This window comes from Lynx canadensis, chromosome D1, assembly GCF_007474595.2.
Source record: "Lynx canadensis isolate LIC74 chromosome D1, mLynCan4.pri.v2, whole genome shotgun sequence".
NCBI lineage: Eukaryota > Metazoa > Chordata > Mammalia > Carnivora > Felidae > Lynx > Lynx canadensis.
In genome coordinates this window covers 111,507,691-111,530,090 of record NC_044312.2, presented here as the reverse complement: position 1 = coordinate 111,530,090, position 22,400 = coordinate 111,507,691, and positions in this window count along the sequence as shown.

Genomic DNA, 22,400 nt, shown 5'->3' with positions numbered 1-22,400 from the left:
CAGGGCTTCGAAAATTCGGCAAACAACCAGAAAAGCAGGACAGATGTCATCAGAGCGGTTGCCAAGCACTTCAGAGTTCTCAGTGGGTATGGGTTCTCTTCTCGAGTCCACCTTGTAAATGCAATGCTTTCGTGCACACGCCGACTGGGCTTTTCCTTTGAAAGAGCTGAGCACAGGGGCGCCTGGGTGGCTCAGTCGGTCAAGCATCCGACTTCGGCTCAGGTCGTGATCTCACGGCTTGTGAGTTCGAGCCCCGCGTCGGGCTCTGTGTCTCCCTCTCTGAGTCTCCTCTGCTCGTGCTCGCTCGCTCTCTCTCTCTCTCTCAAAAATAAACATGACAAAAGTAAAAAGTAAGATACAATAAAGAGCTGAGCACAAGGCAGGGATGGGCTCTCCTCACAAAGCCGCTCAAGTCCTCTGCTGTGGGTACAGTGACATTCTCAAGACTCCAAGCTACATTTTGGAGCTGAAAGGAAAGCATGGATTGCAAACAAAAAGAAAAGATTTTTCAAATTTGGAGGCATAGTTTGGAATATTTCCCCCCAAAGAGTGAGAATTTATAAGCTTCTGATTTAAATGGGTAAGAAGGGGACCTTCTTTGGTTATCTCTAATCTTGTTTATTTGTGAACAATTAAGAGAAAGTTCATATTAAAATTAATGGACTAGGTGGGGCGCCCAGATGGGTCTGTTGGTCGAACGTCCAACTCTTGATTTCGGCTCAGGTCATGATCTCTTGGTCACGGGCTTGACCCCAATGACAGTCTCCGTGCTGGGTGTGGAGGCTGCTTGAGATTCTCTCCCTCTCTCTTTCTCTCTTTCAAAAATTAATTTAAGGGGCGCCTGGGTGGCGCAGTCGGTTAAGCGTCCGACTTCAGCCAGGTCACGATCTCGTGGTCCGTGAGTTCGAGCCCCGCGTCAGGCTCTGGGCTGATGGCTCGGAGCCTGGAGCCTGTTTCCGATTCTGTGTCTCCCTCTGTCTCTGCCCCTCCCCCATTCATGCTCTGTCTCTCTCTGTCCCAAAAATAAATAAAAAACGTTGAAAAAAAATTAAAAAAAAATTAATTTAAAAAAAATGGACTATGAGACAGAAGGGGTAAAGATAAATATTGAAGTCAACAGCCATAAGTTTGCAACTGAGAACTGAATTTAACCCAAAGTAATTCACCAAGAGGGAGAGATCCTTTTGGAAAAGAAGAAATCAAGAGCCTACTGGATTTCTGATAATCCAGTTAATGATAATCTCCTAACACATTGGGAAATATTTACGTTCTGTGCCGATTTAACATCAGCGACGGCAGCTGAAAGTCGTAAGTCACCACGACAGCAAGGAAAGTGAGAAGAAAACTATCAACGAGCATTATCCGTTTCAGATTAACCGCCATACAAGAAAACTGGATGTGCCCTGCAACTTTACTATCCGTGCATGAAAAACAGGACAGAAGATCTTCCCAGAGTTGATAACAATCCTAAAAATGTGCAGAACCTTACCAAGAATGAGTTATGAAACTACGAAAAATCTCTTAACTGTTAATAACACAAGACAATTTTGGGGGTCGCCTGAGTGGCTCAGGTGGTTAAGGGTCCGACTTCGGCTCAGGTCATGATCTCACCGTTCCCACTTCCCGAGTTTGAGCCCCGCGTCGTGCCCTGTGCTGACGGCTCAGAGCCTGGAGCCTGTTTCAGAATCTGTGTCTCCCTCTCTCTCTGCCCCTCGCCTACTCGTGGGCACATGTGGGCGAGCTTTCTCTCTCTCTCTCTCTCTCTCTCTCTCTCTCTCAAAAAAAAAAAAACATTAAAAAAAAAAAAAAAAAAAAAAAACAAGACAATTTTTGATCGACCATGCTAAAAAAAAAAAAATGAGCTCTCTCTCAGTTCTCTTTCTGGAAATCTTTCAAAACTGCGGACATATGAAAAAGCTATCAAAGAGCGTGCAGCAAAAAATGGGTAGAAAAAAACAGTGCATCTGTTTTTCTGTGTTTCGCATTATTTGTGGTACTTGTCGCCTTTAAAAATCGACAGTTTGCTGCTATTTCCCTTCCCGCTTGAAAGACCTACTCATCGTTGGATCTAACTTTGAATTTACGATTTTGTGTTCTTTCTCAGAAGGGGCGTCCCCCTCTTGTTGATAAGCTTTGGTCCCCACAAAATCTGTCCCTGGATGGAGGACAGAGGAATTCCCAAACTCCAGGACGGTGAGCAGGGGGGTGGTCACAGAGACCCCCCCCCCCCCCCGCCAAGAGTAGGCGGGAGCCCCGGAACCACAGGGCAGGGGGGTTGCTTCTGGAGGACAGGATACCTCAGGACAATTCAAATCTCTGATTTCTTGATGTGAGATCCGGACTGAAATTTAGGGACCCTCTAGGTCAGTGCTGAAAGAAATCTTTTTCTTTTTTTTTTTTTTTTTTTTTTTTTGGTAGCCGGGAGGCCGAGACTGACTTGGGGGAACCACAGAGAAACAAAACTCACGATGCACTCTGGCAACTTGCTGAATCAGAACATCCGTCGGATTCACACTTCACGGGTCTGTTATTCGGCCAAAGGGCAGGTGCTGACCCCGAAAAGCCAAACTCTGTGAAACCACCCACGGGCTTCTCCCGCCGAAAGGTTTCCCTCCTCCCCCGTCTGGGGAGGCCTCCAGCCTCCCCAGGCCTCTGTTGCAGGAAATCATAATCCTCCCGCCTCCCCGGCGTGGTCATCCCTGCCTTGGACCAGCCCCCGACCTGAGCCAGGCCGGGACTCCGTACTCTGTATGAGTCAACTTCCGGCTGATCTGTGTAGGAATGGGTCTGGAGGAGCGCTTAACCGAGGAGGGCACAGAGCCCCTCAAGACCCAGTGGGATGTGGCCGTGTGCATGGACCCGTGCCACACCCTGCTTCAGATGCTGTGTCTCCTTCTCTCTCTGCCCCTCCCCTGCTCACGTTCTGTCTCTCACTCTATCTCTCTTGCACAGATAAATAAACATTAAAAAACTTCTTCCATAAACAAAGGGAAAAGAACACTTCAGACCTACCTTCTTAGCAACTTTCAAGTTCACGATACGGTACAGTTAACTCCGTCACCACACGGGCATCACACCCCCAGGACTTACTCGTCTTGTAGCTGGACGCCTGGGCCCCTTGACCAACACCCCGCAGCCCCCAGAGCCACCAGTCTCCGCTCCGCTCCTGGGAGTTCAACGCGTCTGGATTCCACGTGTAAGTGCGGCCACACGGCACTTGGCTTTCTGTGCCTGACTCGCTTCGCACGATGTCTTCCAGGTTCAAACATGTCGCAAACGGTAGGATTTCCTTCTTTTCGTGGCCGAACAATATTCCCCATGTACCCCATTTTTAAAACGCATTCGTTGAGGCGCCCGGGTGGCTCAGTCAGTTGAGCCTCCGACTCTTGGTTTCAGCTCAGGTCACGATCTCACGGTTCCAAGGTTCAAGCCCCGCATGGGGCTCCCCAGCGCCAGTGCAGAGTCTGCTGGGGATTGTTTCTGCCTATCTGTCCCTCCCCAGCTCGCACTCTCTCTCTTTCTCAAAATAAACACACAAACTTCAAAAAAGTTGAAATAAAACAAGATCCAACCTCCTCATGGTTTTCCTCAGTGGCGGCTCCTGATGAGCAGGGGGGGGGAGGGGGGTGGATAACGTGGCATCTTCAGCCACAGAAGCCAGAGGGGCCCCTTCCTGCAAACACTTCATTTCCTCGCCTCACACAACTAAGGGGTGTAGACATGGCCCTCACTGGGTTCAATGGTGTCCCCCCAAAAATTCACGTTCACCTAGAACCTCAAAACGCAACCTCATTTGAAAATAGGGCAAGAAGAGGTCACACCAGATCGGGATGGGCCCTAAACCCAATGACTGACGTCCTTACAAGAAGGTCGTGTGAAGAGTCACAGAGACACAGAAAGGAGAGGCAGAGCCTGGGGTGATGCGACCACAGCCAAGGGCCAAGGACGTTGAGGACAGCTGGCGGAGGGCTGGGGGTGCCACCAGCAGCCGCGACAGAGGCTTCGAGCAGATTCTTGCCTAGGGCCTCCAGAGGGAACCACCCTTCCGACACGTTGGTTGCAGACTTCTGGCTTCCAGAACCACAAGAAAATGAATTCCCGGCATTTAAAGCCCCGGATTTGTGGTCCTACGCTGTGGCCGCCCCAGGGCACTGACATGGGACCTCAGGACGCCCAGTAACCTCAGAGAGAAGGCCCCCTGGGCCACTCCCACCCTGCTCTCCGGGAGCCAATAATTCGGCGGTTCCCTGACCTGCTTCTCATCAGTGTCTTTCTGTTTGTTTTCTCTCCTTTTTTTCCTGAAGTCAGACAGGGCTGATTAGGACTATCTCTTATTCTTGTCATTCAAGTAACTGCCTAAGTAAAGACGCCTGAGGCTGCGGGAACAGAACTGAAAGTCAAAATGGACAAAAGGGAAAAGCAATGTAGTGGTTCGGTACAACTAAAAACTTGAAAACGTATCGTGGCTTCAGGCACAGGTGGATCCAGGTGTCATCGGGACCTCGACACACTGGCTGGGCACTTCACTCCCTGCCCACTCGTTGCTGGCGTAATGGGTCTCCCTTCTCAGACCTCCCTTCTGCCTTGTCCGGCAACCCCAGAAGGAGAGACCTTTCACCACAGAACTCCCGGGACTGACCCTTCTTGGATAAATTAGATGCTAGTTCTACTGAACCGGAGAGACACCCCTCTTCCCAAAGTAACTACACGGCCAAGAGAATGGGATATGCAGACCGTCCCAGCTGGGAGAGTGTTACACTCAGAGGGACCAGATGTGAGGCCGGGGTTCCCCGCTGACAAACACCCAGATCTGGTCTTGGTGAGAGCGCTCAGACCGGGCTGGCCACGCCTGGGATCTGGCGGGGCGCCAACCCCCTTAAAAGCAGGGTTGCCTTGTGGGGTATACACGGTCCATCACCTCCTTGAGCGCAAATCAAAGCCAGCTCTCGGTCCTCCCACGGACACCGCAGGCCGTGAGGCCCCACCGCTCCCCAGCTCTTGGCTTCCCCGGGCCTGCATCCAGCTCGGCCCCCCATTCCCTCTTCCGGGGTGGGGCTGAGCTGAAGCTAACCTTCCCGTCGGATGTCGAAGAATGTGACTAACTGCGCAGACCATCGGTCGACGCGCTGCCCCCGAAAAATCAGGATGTCCCAGCGAGCGCAACGGCGCCCTTCACGCGCGCGAGCAGGAGGGGGTGGCCGTTCGCCCAGAGTAGGACAACGGCCGGTGGGAATTCGGTGTAGCCCTGCAGTCACCCGGGGCCACCCCCCCTGCATTCTGGATTGTGTGGGGGTAGCTGCTATAAAAGTCACTGCTGTATTTATGAGTTGGTGAGTTCCTTTGGGACTTGATTTCTGTTTCGCCGATAGGGCTCATCTGGCCTGTCCCGTCCCCAGGTCACAGCTGAGGGGACAGATGGCTCTTACAGCTGGGACAGTGCCCAGCTCCTCCGGCAGGAAGAGCTCACAGAGGGACTCCCCCAGGCTTGGTAGGACTCCCGCCTCTACTGGGTCCACTGCCCACCATGGGCTCAGACCACTGGACTCTCAGCCCCCCTCAATTGCTGACCCCAAAGAGAAAGGACCTCTCTCCACACGGCTTTATTATTCCTATTTTCAGATGGTTCAGCTTCCGGGATGCTGGCTTGGCTCTTGCAGGGGCCTTCCTGGAAACGCCCAGAAGCCTCTGAAATCCTGACCTTCCCCACCCATTTTCCCAAGGCTCTGTTATGGGGTGCAATGCCCAGGTTGGAGTCCTAACCCCAGTACTTGAGAAAGTGACCACGTTTTGAGATAGGGCCTTGAAAGAGATGGCACCCTGATCAGGGCGGGGGTCCTTATGACAAGAGATCAGGACAGAGACACGCACAGACCGGCGACCCCGTGAGGACACAAAGGCGAGGACAGCCGCCCACACACAGACGCCTCAGGAGGACCCACGTAAACTAGACCAAGCACACCTCTTCCCCAGTTAAAACCCGCAGGCCGGGGCGCCTGGGGGGCTCAGTCAGTTAAGCGTCTGACTTGGGCCAGGTCATGATCCCGAGGTTCGTGAGTTCGACCCCCAGGTCGGGCTCTGCGCGGACAGCTCAGAGCCTCGAGCCCGCTTGGGATTCTGTGTCTCCCTCTCTCTCTGCCCCTCCCCTGCTCGCGCCCTGTCTCTCTCTCTCAAAAATAAATAAACATTAAAAAAAAAAATTTTTTTTTTAAGGCTTGAAATGTATTGTCTCACGGTTCTGGAGGCCAGAAGTCTGAGGTGAAGGTGACGGCAGGACCGTGTGCCCTCCTTAGCGCTAGGAACGGACCCGTCCAGCGTCTCTCCGGCTTCTGGGGTCTGCCTGCAAATTTCGGTGCTCTCAGCTTGTGGGCACACCGCTTCAGCCCTCCGTGTTCATGTCGTCCTCCCTCTGGCGTGGGTGTGGGTCCAAATTTCTTCTTGGTGTAAGGACGCGGGTCACAGTGGATCAGGGCCCACCCTCATGACCTCATCTGCACTTGGTCACATCTGCAAAGACCCTATTTCCAAAAAAACGTCACATTCGGAGGTCCTGGGCGTTAGGCCTCCCAGCGTTTCTTCTTTGGGGGGGGGACACGATTCAGCCCATAACAGACGTGGACATCTTGGGGGGCCATGATTGTGCCTCCTCCCCCCCCACCCCAAGGACTGTCCACCGTTTGAAGGCACGAGACAGGTGCCTCTCACGGCACCACCTGGCCCGATTCTCACAGGGAAGTGACAGAACCAGGGGAGTGAGGCTCGGACCCACCTGAAGGGTGAGCCAGGGTCACTTAGCCAAAGCTAGACCAGGGGCAGAACGACACAGGGTCCCAGGGCTCTGGCTTCCAGGCTTTGGTGTCTGGGCTGCAGGCCCCAGTGCAGAAGGAACTTCAGAGAACCAGAAATACCCACGGACCGGAGCCCGACAGCCTTGGTCAGCCAACGCGCGCGCGCGCGCGCACACGCGCGCGCACACACACACACACACACACACACACACACACGCCCCGGGCCGCAGCCCTACCGCGTCCCCGAGGGCTCAGTGCTGCACTTTCCTGGGCACAGGGACCCCCACTCTGGTCCTCCAGGCCCCCGCAAAGCCAGCCTCCCCTGGGCAGGAACTGATAGGGGCTGCAGCTCAGGGCAGGCCCGCCTCCCCGGGCCTCCGGACTGTGCACCTCGCACCCCTCTTCCCACTTCTGGGAGGATAGGGAGCCTGGTCCCAGCGATGGGACTTCCGGGAGCATCAGGAGACGGAGCTGGTCCCCCTGGCCAGGGGAGCAGCACGGACAGCGGCTCGTGGGCGGCCGGCACCCTCGTCCAAGGACGGGACTCAGCAGCGGCAGCAGCGGGAGGTAGGAGGACTCAGCGGGAGGCAGGGGTGCGCGGTGGTTAGGAACCCACGGCCGGCCCGGCTTCCGCTCTGCCCTCGGCCACTCGCTCATTCCCCGGGTGACCCTGGCCGCTCCTCTGACCTTGCTACCGTCCCTCTTCCCTTCCGCCCACGGGGACAGCCACTCGTGGCACGCCTGGGCACGGGCTGGCCCAAGCTGTCCGTGCGTGGGAGGGGCCCAAGCTGAGAGCGGACGGCCGTCCCTCCTCAGTCTGCTTCTATCTCGAAGACACAGTAAGCTTCTGTTTATTCAAAGAAAAGACAAAATGGACTTGGGGGGGCGGGGGGGGGGTCTTTTCCTTCATCTGCTTCGATGGAAGGAAAGTAGGTGGGAAAAAACGGATTAATGGAGGGAGGGAAAAAAGCTGATTTCAGGCAATGCTTGTTCTCCTTTTAGACTCTGCTACTTTACGAACACAAACAACGAAGGAACTAAAATTCCTTCCACCCCACAGGCTTTCCCGAGGTGGCTGTTTGCGTTGGAAAGCGGAGAGGTGTGGAGCCGGCTTCCCAGGCCCAGCACGGGTGGGGGGCCGAGAACATTCCCCCGCGGCCAGCCTCAGGGCCAGGAGGGGGGTCTCCGGGCAAGTGACCCGCAATCTGTGTCCTTCCGGTTCATCCGAGGGACGTCCTCCACGGCCTGTATGAGGCTCTGTGCCGCTCTGACCGTGCTCTCACGGGGCAGCGGCCGCCACACAAGGCATTCCGTGGTTCACTGCGGGAGCATCGCCGTGTCAGGTTCAGGGTGAGGACGGCAGCCCAGGGCCCCAGCTGGCCCAGCCCGGATGGGGGGAATCTGCCGGCCGGGGCCGCGGGATCTGGCGTTGGCAGTAGCTAATCAGCACAGTCTGAAGATCAGAGGTGAAAGCACCCCTATTCCCTCGGGGTGACGACTGGTGAAGAAGGGTGCGCGGGCTGGATGGCACCCCCAAAAGACCCGTCCGCATCCCACGCCCCAGCTCCTGTGAACAGGCCTTATTTAGAAAAAGGATCTTGGGGCGCCTGGGTGGCGCAGTCGGTTAAGCGTCCGACTTCAGCCAGGTCACGATCTCGCGGTCCGTGAGTTCGAGCCCTGCATCAGGCTCTGGGCTGATGGCTCGGAGCTTGGAGCCTGTTTCCGATTCTGTGTCTCCCTCTCTCTCTTCCGCTCCCCTGTTCATGCTCTGTCTCTCTCTGTCCCAAAAATAAATAAATAAACGTTGAAAAAAAAAAATTTTTTAGAAAAACGATCTTTGCTGCTGGAATCCGGTCAGGAATCTCACGAGGAGACTGGCCTGGATCATGGGGAGGACCCGCAACCTGGACAGGTGTCTTTCTGAGAGAGACACAGGACAGAGACCCAGAGGAGGGAAGAGACCATGTGACCACAGAGGCCCAGGCTGCAGTGATGAAGCCACAAAGCAAGGAACGCCTGGAGGCCCCAGGAGCCCCCAGGGGAAGCAGAGAGGGAAGCCCCCCAGAGATCTACATCCGGCCACGAGCAGCTCGCCCTCGGCTCACCGCCAGAGCCTCGGGCAGCCTCCTCCTTGCCGGGTGGGTCGCTGCTGCGTGAGTCACACCGAGGCCTCCTCTGGGGTCACGTTCTTCCAACGGTTCTCCCGGAGCCCCTCACCCCCAGCCCCCATTAGCCCCAAAGGGGCCAGAATGCACCCGCAGCAGCCACCTCCTCCCAGGAAATTCCTTCCCTGATTGCCTCCCCCAGTCCTCCCTCTGACCCCCGACTGCCTCATCCCCCTGAGGACCCGAGGGCGCGGCAGCCTCCAGGGCGGGGAGGGGACCCCAGGCCCCGCGGGCGTGCGGCCGGTGTGGTGGCTCAGGCCTGCACTCTGAGGACCTGTGGGGGGCAGGGGCTTCATGCCCTGCAGCTGCCTTCTTGAATTTGTGTTTGTCAAAGTGAACCCCAATAGGACAGTGTGACGTCCGCCAGGGACGCAGGGCTGCCCACGGGGCCTTTCGTTCACTCTGTCCTCTACGTCTCTTAATCCCCCTTTAAACTGTCTGCCTCACGGATCCGGCGACAGTAACACCTGGTGTCCCTCTGGGGCTTGGCTAACAAACCGAATCCTTCCGTCAGCCCCCCCGAGCAGGACCCCTTCCTGCCCTGTGTTTACAGGTGAGGAAACCGAGGCAGGAGGGGTTCTGTGACTTCCTGCGGGGACACCAGCTAAGGAGCAGAGCCAGGGTGTAAACCCAGGTGGCTTGGCCCCGTGGTCCCCGAGGTCCCCACCGCTCTGCACTCTCACTCGCCATCGGGGAGCGGTGACATTTGGTGCCAAGTGACACGGTGGTTCGCGAGGACACCGGGAGACCCTCCCTCATTGTGCCCACCCAGGGCTCCACGTTCACTGCCTGCCCCCTTCCTGCGTCATTCTGGGCTCCACAGGGCCCATCCTTGCCCATGACCACCAGCATCCAGGACCGGCATGGGGACCCTCCAACGGCTTCTCACTGTCACAGCCCAGGAAGATGATGGTTCGGCCACTGTGCCACTTGATGGCTGGAAATGTCCCCCTTTACACGTTCTGGCTCCCCCGGGCACCCCAGTCTGGAGCTCTGTGCTCAAGGGAGGGGCCCAAAGAGCAAAATTGGCAATTCGTTGGTGTCTGTGTGTTTATTTTTGAGAGAGAGAGTTTGCAGAAGGGGCAGAGAGAGAGGGAGACAGAATCCAAAGCAGGCTCCAGGCTCCAAGCCGTCAGCACAGAGCCCAACGCGGGGCTGGAACCCACAAGCCGTGAGATATGACCCGAGCCGAAGTCGGACGCTTAACCGACTGAGCCACCCGGGCACGCCCCATCTTCTTGCGGAATATTCTAAAGCAAATCCCAGATACGGTATCGTTTCCCTCCTCATTTGAAGACTTCTATTTGAATGCACCACCTACCCCCCCCCCCACCCAGTGCTAATTCCCTCTAAGCACACAACACGCGGCTTCCCGGCCTGAGGGACAGATGGTGGGGCGCACCCCCCCCCCACCGTGAGGGCCACACGGCCCCTGACAACCCCCGTCCGGCTGCACGCCTTCCTCAGAGAGCCACCTGCCGCGGGCCTCCGCGCACAGAGGAGCTCACCCGCGGGGTCCGGCAGGCACCCGGCGCCCTGGCCGTGTTCCCCTGCGTGGGTGCCATGGTGGGCAAAGGCACGGTGGCCCGGCCGCTGAGCTTCCCCGTGCAGAGGGGCGCCACGGGCACGTCGGTCCTCCACCCGGCCGCGGTCGACCTCGTCTTCCTCGGGCCTGACCATCCTGAACGCCGGCCCCCAGGCGGCCCCCGCGAGCCACGAGGGGAGTCAGGCACCTGGCCTACGGCACACAGGCCTGAGCCCGCTGGAGTTCACCGGCACCCAACCCTGCCTCTCAGTCCTCGTCCCCACCTGTGACAAGCACGGGGCGGGCCACCCTCCGGCTGCTGCCCCTCCTGCCGACCACGCCGGCCTTGTCCTTCCACGGCGCGCCCAGAAACGCCCACCTGTGGCAGGGCTCCACGTGGACACCATCCTCCACGTCTTCACGCGGGGCAGCTCCGGGACCATCACGATCCCGTCCAGCGCGGTCTTCGTCATCCAGACTCAAAGGAGCTCCTGGCGGCGACCGCGGCCCACGCCGCCGCTCGCGGTCATCCCGGCCTCCGTCCTGGTGTTCCTCACCTGCGCCCTCCCCGCCCCTCGGCATCTACTGGCTCGACCTGCCTCCACCCCCAACCCGGCGGACGAAGACTGTGTTCCGCCACCCGGAGTGCCTGTCCTCGGCCGTGAGCCACAGCGCCCAGCCTGTCATCTACTTCTGGGGACCGTGCTCCTCGGGGCGCAGAGCGGGGAGCCTATGCTGGAGCACGGACGCCCTCCCCCAGCACCAACCAGGTCCGAGCCGGAGAGCGGGACCTCCGGACGCCCCTGCCCCGGGGCCACCCGCTGACACTGGCCATTCACAGCTCTGCCCCACGGCTCCCCGCCAGGCTCCTGCCCTTCCCCGACTCTGAGCGCCCGGTGGCCGCTTAACTGGCAAAGGGCCAGTATGAGCCGGGTCCTGCAGGTGGGGGCAGGACACACAGGAGGCGGGCATGCCACCCAGGCACGTTTATACAGAATAATCTTGACACCAGTCAGGTGTGGGAGGCAGGCATTCCACAGCCTTGGGCAGCCGCCGGGTGCCCACCCTTCAGATGCTGAATCTGATGTTGAGAGAGAGGTCCCACGGGTCCTGGGCAAGAAGATGAGCAACTAGGCCACGGCGGGGGATGTGGGGGAGGCCAGGAAGGGGGGCGAGGAAGGGGCAAGGCATCAACCGGTTAGGAGGTGGTTCCGCATTTTAATGGCCTCAGGGCCTTACTGCGCACACAGAGGCCGAAAGCCCGCACGGTGACCAGATGGGGCGGCCACCCCGTGCCCAGCCACACGAGCAGCACCTTCCACACTGGCAGGAGGCTGTGCGGGGCCGTGGGCCGTGGGCAAAAGAGGGTGTGGCTACAGAGCCGCCAGGTAGGTGGTGCGGGACGGGCGGAGAAGGGCACCCTGGAAGACAGGACCTGATGGGAGCAGCGTTTCTAGGAGACCTGGCCCGGGTGGGAGGGTGCTGGGAGGGGAGGGGGCATCCAGGGCCACGGGATCCGTCAGGACCATGGGCCTCTGCACCAGCCCCGTTCACCCAGAGACCTGCATGCCAGAACAGGGAGCAGGGGTGGGCACAGCCCCCCAAGTGACTGCCACCCTGCTGGGTCAGTGCCCCCCAGGAGACACACCCCAACCCTGCACAGACCACGCATACGGTAGGCATGTTAAACTACCGGCTTGCAAGACGCGGGACACCCTCACTTCCTTCACACTCTCCTTTGGGCCCTTTCCCACCTCCTGCACACACTCCTGGGCAGCGACAGTCATGGCCACGGCCTGCAAGGTGTCCCTGCCTCAGGGACTTACTCCAGTCCACCAAGCATCCGCCTCAGGGCCTTTGCACTTGCTGTGCCCGCTGCCGGGAACACCCCTCCCCAAGCCGTGCACAGAGCTCTCTTCCTCAGTTTCCACGGGTCACTGTTCAAATATCAACTCTTCAGAGAGGCCTCTCCTGATCACCTGACATAAAACAATGTGATACATGGGGCACCTGGGTGGCTCAGTCAAGCGTTTGACTCTTGATTTCAGCTTAGGTCATGATCTCATGGTTAGTGGGTTCGAGCTCCACCCGGGGCTCTGTGCTGACAGCCTGGGTGGGGCCTGCTTGGGATTCAGGATTCTCTGTCTCCCTCTCTCACTGTCCTCCCCCACTGGCTCACGCTGTCTCTCTCTCAAAAATAAATATTTTTAAAACTGTGATACACATACACTCCCACCCTGCCTCATTTCCCTGGTATGTTCACCACTGACCGATACGTTACGTGTTTACGTGTTCACCAAGAGGGCAGAGGCCATGACCATTTGATCACTGCTGTGCTCCAGGCCTAGGATGATGTCTGGCAGACAGGGGCCCAGGACATGTTTGTGGGATGCCCACTGGTAGGCACACTGTGGGAGTCCAGACAAGGGACAGGGAGAAAGCCACAGCGCTGAGGCAGAGTGGTCATCCAGATAGCTCAAGTCCACAGTTCACCTCCCAGAGGGCCCTCCTCAAATGAAACCCCTAAGCATCCTCCCCCACACCTGGGTGGGAGGACCGTTCCTGTGGGCACAAGTGTGTGACTGTGTCAATGAGAGAGTAAGGAATGTGTCTACCTGCTGGTGTTGCCATCTGTGAGCGTGTGTCTACAGTACAAAACCCACACCTTCCTCAGCTAGTGCCAGCCCCTGGTCTCCAACTATTTCATGCACCTGTGATTTTTTTTCTCCCTTCTACAGGGCAAACTCCCCAAGAGGAGGGCCTGACTCTTCAGCCTTGCCCAAGGCTGATGGCCAAGACTGAAGTCCATCAAAAACAAACAAACAAAACAAAACAAAACAAAAAAACAACACCTGACTTCCGGAATGAAAAAACAAGTCCATGCATGAGCTGCTACCTAACTTTATCAATTTTGAGATGATGTTATTAGGAGCATACAGCTTTAGGAGTGTTATGTCATCCAGGGGAGCTGGCGCTTTGGTGATAAATTATGAAGTTATCATCCTCGGTCCTAGTCATGTTATTCCTTACAATCTATTTTATCTGATGTTAACTTGGCTCCACCAGGCTTCTTTTGGTTGGTGCTTGTTTCTTCTTGCCTCCTTTGACTTTCAACCTCTCTGTGTTCCTATCTGTTAGCTGGGAATTGAGTTGAGTTGCACCTTTGCACTACAGTGGGCAGGCCTGTGCCCTGGATCTACCATCCCACCAGGAGTCGGTCATAAAGAGCTCACTGAGCTGTTATAGTGATCGAGGGAAAGGACTGGCTTTGGCCCTGGCTCCATCACCACTGTCCTGGGTGCCCTTGGGCCCATCTTGCACCCTCTCTGAGCTGTCTTCCCATCTGTATAATGGGAACAATCCATCCTCTACCACTCTTCAATGTGGAAAGGACACACAGGTCCCGCATCCATCCATCACTGGGCACTGAGAAGCATTATTCCAAAGGCGAAATCCTGGGCCCCTCCGATGAGGGGTCTGTAGTGGGTTATAGAGCAGTCTAACCAGCCCAGCCCTGCCTGAGCCATCCCAGGCCCTCTCTGTCCTGTCCCGGGTCCAGGCAGGGACAGGTAAAAGATGTCAACCCTCCAGGAGACTTGCAGGCTCCCAGAGGATGAGCTCGCATCCCAAATAAGGCCATGACTTACTTGGCTCTTGCATGGTCTATGTGTCATTTTGTGTGGCAGAGCTGTACTCATCCTTGATTGGGAAATTCCACTTCAAACGTGGAGAGCTCGGGGCTTGCTCAGGGAGAGTAAACAGAGGGCAGTAAGGACAGCCAGAGGCACCCGGATGACCAGGAGAGGTCAAGGTGACCGAGGGAGGCCAGGATGACAGGGCAGCCGGGATGATAGTACACAACCTCCCTGCCAGTCCACTCTGTCGCCAAGATCCCCTGCCCCCAGAGGCTCCTTTCACCTCTTTTTTGCCAAAGGGAACATTTTTGCCTTTTCCAGATCTGGCGCACTGCAGTCTGACTGGGGCAGAGCCAGGAGCACGCGGAAGAGGGAATGCAGAGAGAAAAGGACAAATGGCCTGTCATCTCACTAAGCCTTCCTCCCTCCCCAAACTCCTCTCCCTTCTCAAGCAGTGATGGGGGAGCGGGGAGAAGAGAAGAAACGGCCGCTTAAGAGAGCCCCTAGACCCTGCAATGAGGACGCATAAGCATCTCGGACCCCACGAGAGAGGCACACGGGCCGCCCGGGCACAGGGACCACCTCGCGGAGCGCCCAGCCCTCCGAGCGACCCGAGGCTGCCTCTCCTCCGGGCCAGGCTGTTGGTCCTGCACAAACAAAACCTGGTCAGAGAGAGGGACGCGAGCCAGCATCCTGTGCAAACCCCACGCCTGCCACTCGGCCCCGCCCAGACAAGCCCCGCCCCAATCCCAGCACCTGCCCTATCAGGTCCCTCTGTGTAAGCCGCGCCCCGGGCTCCACCCGGCTCCACTCACACGCAAGCTCCAGCCCCGCCCGCCCCAAGCCCCTCCCAGCCCCACCCCCAGCCCCCACTTTGCCAAGTGGCTCCCAGAGCAAAGTCCCAAGTACACCACACCCACGCTCCTGCTGTGCCTGGTCCCCACCCTCCGCCTCCTAAAAAGGATTCCCCAGCAGGGCTGGAGAGTCCTGTCCGGTAGAGACGCAGGGCTTGAAGCTTCCTCCTGCTAGAGCCCCCTTCGTGCCAACTGCCTCCAGTCACATCCCCACGCGGGATCCCCTGGCCTCTGGGCCTTGGATCCTAGGGGCGCCTGAGACCAGCCTCCCCCTTCCCAGCCTGGTAGGGGTGCGGGGGCGGGCGGTGTGCTGAGTAAGGCCCCAAAGCATGACGCGTACAGCACTCCCCTCCCTCCCCTATCCCCAGCTGCGACACTGACCCAAGACTTCCCATTCCAGGGAATTTCTCCCAGGGAAAGATTCCACTACATCAACCCTATGGGGCCACAGGGAAAAGGACATGAGAGAAAGCAGGTGAAGGACGGCGTAATGCCAGGCACGTGAGACACACTCGCCACGTGGTTGTTAAGCAGCAGTCAGGAGCCCTCACTGGGGGCCAGGGACGGTTCTAGGCACCGCCCGGTACCCAACAGCACCGGCAGGTTGCTGTTATGAGCACCCTCCTCATACGGCTGAGGCAGTTGGGGCGGGGGGGGGGGGGGGGGGGTTGAGTGGCCTGTCACCAAACCAGGGGGCAGCAGAGGTGGACTGAGAAGCCAGGAATTGGGCTCCAGAATCCATGAACTTGGCCCACAGGCTCTTCAGCCCCCAGAGGGTGGGCACCCAGGTGGGAAGGTTTCACACTCTTCCGCAAACTCAGAGCCCAGCACAAATTCGCACTGGTCAACAAATGCTTAGTATTCTCCATCGTAAAACCAACCAACCTCAGGTCTGTATCCAGCGACAAGGCCAAGAACAGGAATGAGGGGCCATTCTGAAAACTGGAGAAAAAGCAGAAGCACCCGCTGGTCAGAGCAGAGAGACGCCCCCCCCCCCCCCCCCCAGCTCGCCGGGCGGAAGGTTGGAGGGTTCTTTACCGCGTGTGTTAGGTTCCCGGGGCTGCCGTGATTGACCACAAACTTAGTGGCTTCAAACAACACAAATGCATTGTCGTACAGTTTGGGAGGTCTGAAGTCTGAAATGGATGGGCAGGGCCGACTTCTTTCTGGGAGCTGCAGAGGAGAATCTGTGTCCTTGTCTCTTCCAGGTTCTAGTGGCCCATCTGCATTCTCTGGCTGGGGCCACTGCTCCACCTTCAAAGCCGGCAGGCTAACACCTTCAGATCACTCTCTCCGCTCACCTTTTCTGTCTCTCGCATGCCTGCCTCCCTCTTTAAGGACTTAATTAGGCCCACATGAACAATCCAGAATAATCTATGTCAAGTTCCTTAAATTAATTACATCTGCAAAGTAGCTTCTGCCATTAAGGTCACATATACACAGGCGTTGGAGATGAGGACACAAATATCTTTGGGGGGCCATTAGTCTGTCTACCATACTGTGGGAAGTGGCCTGCCCAAGAGATAGGACCTACAGACAGTGTGTAAGGTTTTCCCAAAGAAACCAATGAGCCCTTCCCTATAAACCTGATAGTGAAACCAGTAATCACTGGTGCCCCCCCCCCAACAGAGTTTGCCATCAGCTCTTAGTACTGCACTCTTCAATAAAATAAAAATAGAGTCCATGATCTCCAGGGAACGTTTAAACATGAAAGACGAGGTGCCAAAACAAAATGGAGAAAGGAACTCAGAGGAAACAGATCATGCAGGGTGTTGGGGGAAGAAGCAAAACAGCAGAAGATAATGCCTTCTGATGCCAGGGTAAAAACGATCTTCAACCTAGAATCCACACTGTCAATTCAAGACTGAGACTAGATAAAGAAAAGTCCTCAAAAACAAAACAAAACCAAAATCCAACTACCTCCCATTCACTCTTTCTCAGGAAAGTCACTAATACCAAAAACCAAGAACCAAGAAAGAGGGGTTTTTAGTTTCGTGAGAATGTCTGAGGATGAATTTGTGAAAAGTACATAGAAAATTAAGCAAATGAGAAAAACAAGGCAATGAATAACTAGTAAAAACAAAGAGCTGTCCAAGAAGGAAATGTAGTCAGAGTTTACCCTATTTCTTTCTTCTACCCTGATTTGTCCTCCTGCATGAGCCCATCCCATCCCATGCCTTAAATGCATTGTGGAGTCAGTGATCCCCCTCCCCTATTGTATCCCATCACCCACCTCCCTACTGAGCTTCAAACTCTGCTATCGACCTGACTTCTTAAAAAATCTCTCCTTGGGTGTCTAATAGGCCCCACAGACCTAGCATACCATCAGCAGAGTCCCTGCAGTCCTGCAGATCCTGGCTCCAAAACTTCATTCCTCTCCCAATCTGCTCTGTCTCAGGAATTATAACCCCATCCACCAGCTGCCCAAGCCAAAACCCGAGGAGGTGTCTTAACCCCTCTGTTCAACCCCTCATCTCCCACATCCTTTCAGCAATCCTGTAAGTTCCAACCTCTAAAATATCCTCCACCCACCCAATTCTCTCCAGCAACCCTGCACTCTCTCTGACCCTGCAACCTGTTTTCTACAAGCCCTGGGGGCCTGCCAAGGACCCTCACACAGGGTGGCTCTAAGTAAAATCCAAGCTCCCTTCCATGGCGTCTGAGGTCCCGCCCCACCTGGACCATCCAATCGCTCTCTGTCCCATTCACACTCACCTCCTACTGGCTCCTCAACAGTGTCCACCTTGTTCCTGTTTCAGAGTATTTCCTCTTACTCTTTTTTTGCCCCAGTTTGAGAAACAATTGACAAACATCACTCTATAAGCTTAAGGCATACAGTGCAATGATTTGATTTACGTATGTTGCAAAATGGTTACCCCAATTGGTTCAGCTAATATTGCATTCACTGTTCTCTTGACCCAGAATGTCCTTCTCCATGGTCTTTGCAGGGCTGCTCCTTCCTAACATTCAGATCTCAGTTCTAACAACACCTCCTGGGTGTCACCTCCTTGGAGAGGACTTCCCAGACCCCATGAGCTTCCCCTGGCCACTCTCTGAGACAATCTTATTTCACTGTCCCTCTCCTCACCCCACCCTACATCACTTCCAGAACATTCCAGCCCTAAGGGCTCAAGAACCCTGCATGCTCTGTTCATTCTATGTCCCACTGTACCCCAAAGCTTAGATAGCACCTGCCACCTAAAAAAGTACAGAACCAAGGGGCGCCTGGGTAGCTCAGTCGGTTAAGCATCCGACTTCGGCTCAGGTCATGATCTCACGGTCCATGAGTTTGAGCCCCATGTTGGGCTCTGTGCTGGCAGCTCAGAGCCTGGAGCCTGCTTCGGATTCGGTGCCGCCCTCTCTCTCTGCACCTCCCCTGCTCGCATTCTGTCTCTGTCTCTCTCTTTTAAAAAAATAAAATAAACATTAAAAAAAATTTTTTTTTAAAGTGCAGAACCAAAAAAAAAAAAAACAAACCTGTAAATAATCTTAATCAGGAGTGAGCAAACATTTTCCTGTCAAGGACTGATAGGAAACATTTTAGTCTTTGAGGATGACACGGTCCCCACACAGCTACTGGATTCTGCCATTTCAGTCAAACGCAACTATAGACAACAGTAAACACATAGGCGTGGCTGTGTTCCAATAAAACTTTACTAACAGACACTAAAATGTGCGTTTTATACCATTATCATAGATCTTCTTTTGAATTTAAAAAAACAATTTATGTTTTATTTTATATTTGAGAGAGAGAGAGAGAGAGAGCAGGGGAGGGGCAGAGAGAGAGGGAGACACAGAATCCGAAGCAGGCTCCAGGCTCCGTCCGATCTGTCGGCACAGAGCCCGACGTGGGGCTCGAACCCACGAGCCGTGAGATCGTGACCTGAGCCAAAGTCAGACGCTTAACTGACTGAGCCACCCAGGTGCCCCTGGATTTTTTTTTTCTTCAACCATTAAAAATGGAAAACCTGGGGCACCTGGGTGGCTCAGTCGGTTAAGAGTCTGACTCTTGATTTCGGCTCAGGTCATGATCTCATGGTTCTCGAGTTCGAGCCCTGCGTCAGGCTCTGCACTGGCAGTGTGGAGCCTGCTTAGGGATTCTCTCTGCCCCTCCCCTACTCACACACTCTCTCTGGCGCTCTCCCTCCCTCTCTCTCTCTCTCAAAAATAAACGTAAAACATAAAATAAAATGAAAATGGAAAACCCCTTCTTAGCTTGTGGGCCAGGTGCTGGGCCAGACTGGGCCTGCGGGCTATACTTGCCAATTCCTGATCTGAAGAACAAACATTAGGGGGATGGTTTACTAAATTATGGAGAGCCCCATGATGCGAGACTGTGAGACTCTTTAAAATGACAGTTAGGGTGGGAGGGAGGGGAGGGTGGGTGATGGGTATTGAGGAGGGCACCTTTTGGGATGAGCACTGGGTGTTGTATGGAAACCAATTTGTCAATAAATTTCATATATATAAATAAATAAATAAATAAATAAATAAATAAAAAATAAAATGACAGTTGGGGGGCGCCTGGGTGGCGCAGTCGGTTGAGCGTCCGACTTCAGCCAGGTCACGATCTCCCGGTCCGGGAGTTCGAGCCCCGCGTCGGGCTCTGGGCTGATGGCTCAGAGCCTGGAGCCTGTTTCCGATTCTGCGTCTCCCTCTCTCTCTGCCCCTCCCCCGTTCATGCTCTGTCTCTCTCTGTCCCAAAAATAAATAAACGTTGAAAAAAAAATTTTTTTTAATAAATAAATAAATAAATAAATAAATAATAAAAAATAAAAATAAAATGACAGTTGGGACAAAGGCAAAAAACACGGGAAATGTTTGTGACTCGTTCAGTGAAAAATAGCACAACACACAAGGGGATGAACAGCTTGATGGCGACTATGCAAAATTATGCAAAAGCCTGTGGAGGGTGGTCTGCACATTGAAACAGCCGGGCTGAGTCAGCAAATCACGAGGGGCGCAGGGGTGCTCATCATTATTTCTACACGTTTTTCTTCAAGAACCAATACAACAATTCTTGGCTCCTGGCATAAAACAAAACTTCGGAGGCCGGGGGACGCAGCACGGCCAGCAACTAAAGTAACTTTTGGGGCCATCAGGCGGTTAAGCGTCCGACTTCCGCTCAGGTTGCGATCTTGTGGTTCGTGAGTTCGAGCCCCGCGTCCGGCTCTGTGCCGCCAGCTCGGCCAGCAAGTGTCCCGTGGGCGCCCCTCGGCCTGCCCGCAGGCCCAGCCCGGTCCACACAGGCTCGAAACGAGCTCCTCTGTCCGAGGGACGTGGCCTCGGAGCCACAGGGCAGAGGCGCAGAGGCCAGACCCGTCTTCTCACTGCCCTGTGCCTCCGTGTCCTCACTGGAAAAATGCAGCTAGCCAGCACGCCTCCGTCACAGAGGACAGTCAGGGCCAAAGGACCGGAGAGTTCTAAAGAGCCCGGCTGAGAGGGCAGGCAGGAAGTTCCGTGTGCGTTTCAAGAAGTCTGGGGGACACGGAGTGACCCCATGAGCCAGCACTTACACTCCCAGGCACATGCCCAAGCCGCGAAAATACGTTCATGTCAAATCTCGTCCCGCGGCGCCTGGCTGGCTCTGTCGGCGGAGCACACGGCTCTTGGTCTCGGGGCTCCGAGTTTGAGCCCCACGTTGGGTGTGGAGCTCACTTAGGAAAATAAAACAAAGTATTTAAAAAAAAAACACACAAAATAAATAAAACCTGTGCACAAATGCTCATAGCCGCACGATTCACGACAGCCAAAAAGTGGAAAAAATCCAAATGTCTACCAACTGGATGGATAATTCATTACGAATGGATAAATATGGTGTCGTCTATCCATACGAAATAGTATTCAGCCCTCAAAAGGGATGAAATCCTGACGCGTGGAGGAAGCTCGAAAACGTTCTGCTCAGCGAAGGAAGCCAGGCCCAAAAGGCCACACCCTGGGTGATTCCATTTATACGAAATGTCCAGAATAGGGAAGCCATAGACAAAGGGGTCTGTAGGGACTGGGGGGCGGGGCAGGGGGCCGCTAACGGATGCGTACAGGGCAGAGGGAGGGAGAAATGGGGGAGGGTGTCAGCGTCTCACCGGGACACAGTTTCCATCTGTGACAGCCACACAACAGTGTGTATGCAGTAAATGCCACCGAGTTGTCCCTTTTAAAAGGATTCAAATGGCAAACTGTATTGTCGTTTATCTTACCACCAAAAAAAGAAGGAGCGGCAATCAGGTCCTCCGACCGCTGTGCCCCTCAGTGAAGGCTCCGAGCCAGTCTGGGCGAAGACTAAACACAGGTCTTGTCTGCACAGCAGTTAAAACAGGTGACTGACGCTCCTCGGGGCCTGGGGCGCAGTGGGGCGGGGGCTCCCACACAAAGAGAAAGTGGGGCGGGGGCTCCCATCCAAGGGTGCCTGGGAGGCTCAGTCCGTTAAGCATCCGACTCTTAACATCAGGTCAGGTCATGATCTCTCGGCTCGTGGGTTCAAGCCCCACATCGGGCTCTGAGCTGACAGTGTAGGGCCTGCTTGGGATCCCCTCTCTCTTCCTCTCTCCTACTCGCACGTATGCTTTCTCTCAAAATAAATAAAATAAACTTTAAAATGAAGGGGGGGGGGTGCCCGGGTGGCTCAGTCACTTATGCGTCCAACTTCAGCTCAGGTCATGATCTCACCATTCGTGGGTTCGAGCCCTGCGTCGGGCTCTTTGCCGACAGCTCAGAGCCTGCTTCAGATTCTGTCTCCCTCTGCCCCTCCCCTGCTTGCACGCGCGCTCTCTCTCCCAAAATAAATAAATAAGCTTTAGAAAAAAATATTTCAGGGGTGCCTGGGTGGCTCAGTCGGTTAAGCGTCCAACTTCAGCCGGGTCACGATCTCGCGGTCCGTGAGTTCGAGCCCCGCGTCGGGCTCTGGGCTGATGGCTCAGAGCCTGGAGCCTGTTTCGGATTCTGTGTCTCCCTCTCTCTGACCCTCCCCCGTTCATGCTCTGTCTCTCTCTGTCTCAAAAATAAATAAACGCTAAAAAAAAAAAAAATTTTTTTTTAAATAAAAAAAAGAAAAAAATATTTCATGCAAAAGACCGAGAGATAGAAACAGAAGAGGACAGAACTAGAAACTGGGCCCAGACCTGCCACACGCCTGGGAGGTGTTCCGGGAAGGGGACAGAGAGAAACCACACAGGGGAGAGCAATCAGGAAAACAGTTTCGGAAAACTCCCCTGGGCAGAAGCAGGGAAAGGCACTGCGCTAACCACAGAGGGAAGGACCTGAGTCACCGTCCCAGGGACCACCGTCAGCCCTGGCAGGACAAAAGGGACACAGAGGGTGTCCAGAACGCGGCAGCTCACGGGGCAGGCCCCACAGAACAGGGGGCACCGTGTGGCCTCTGAGATCAGGCAAGAGGCTGGTTTTGGAAGGACCAGAAGAAGTCTGGGCAGGAGACAGCT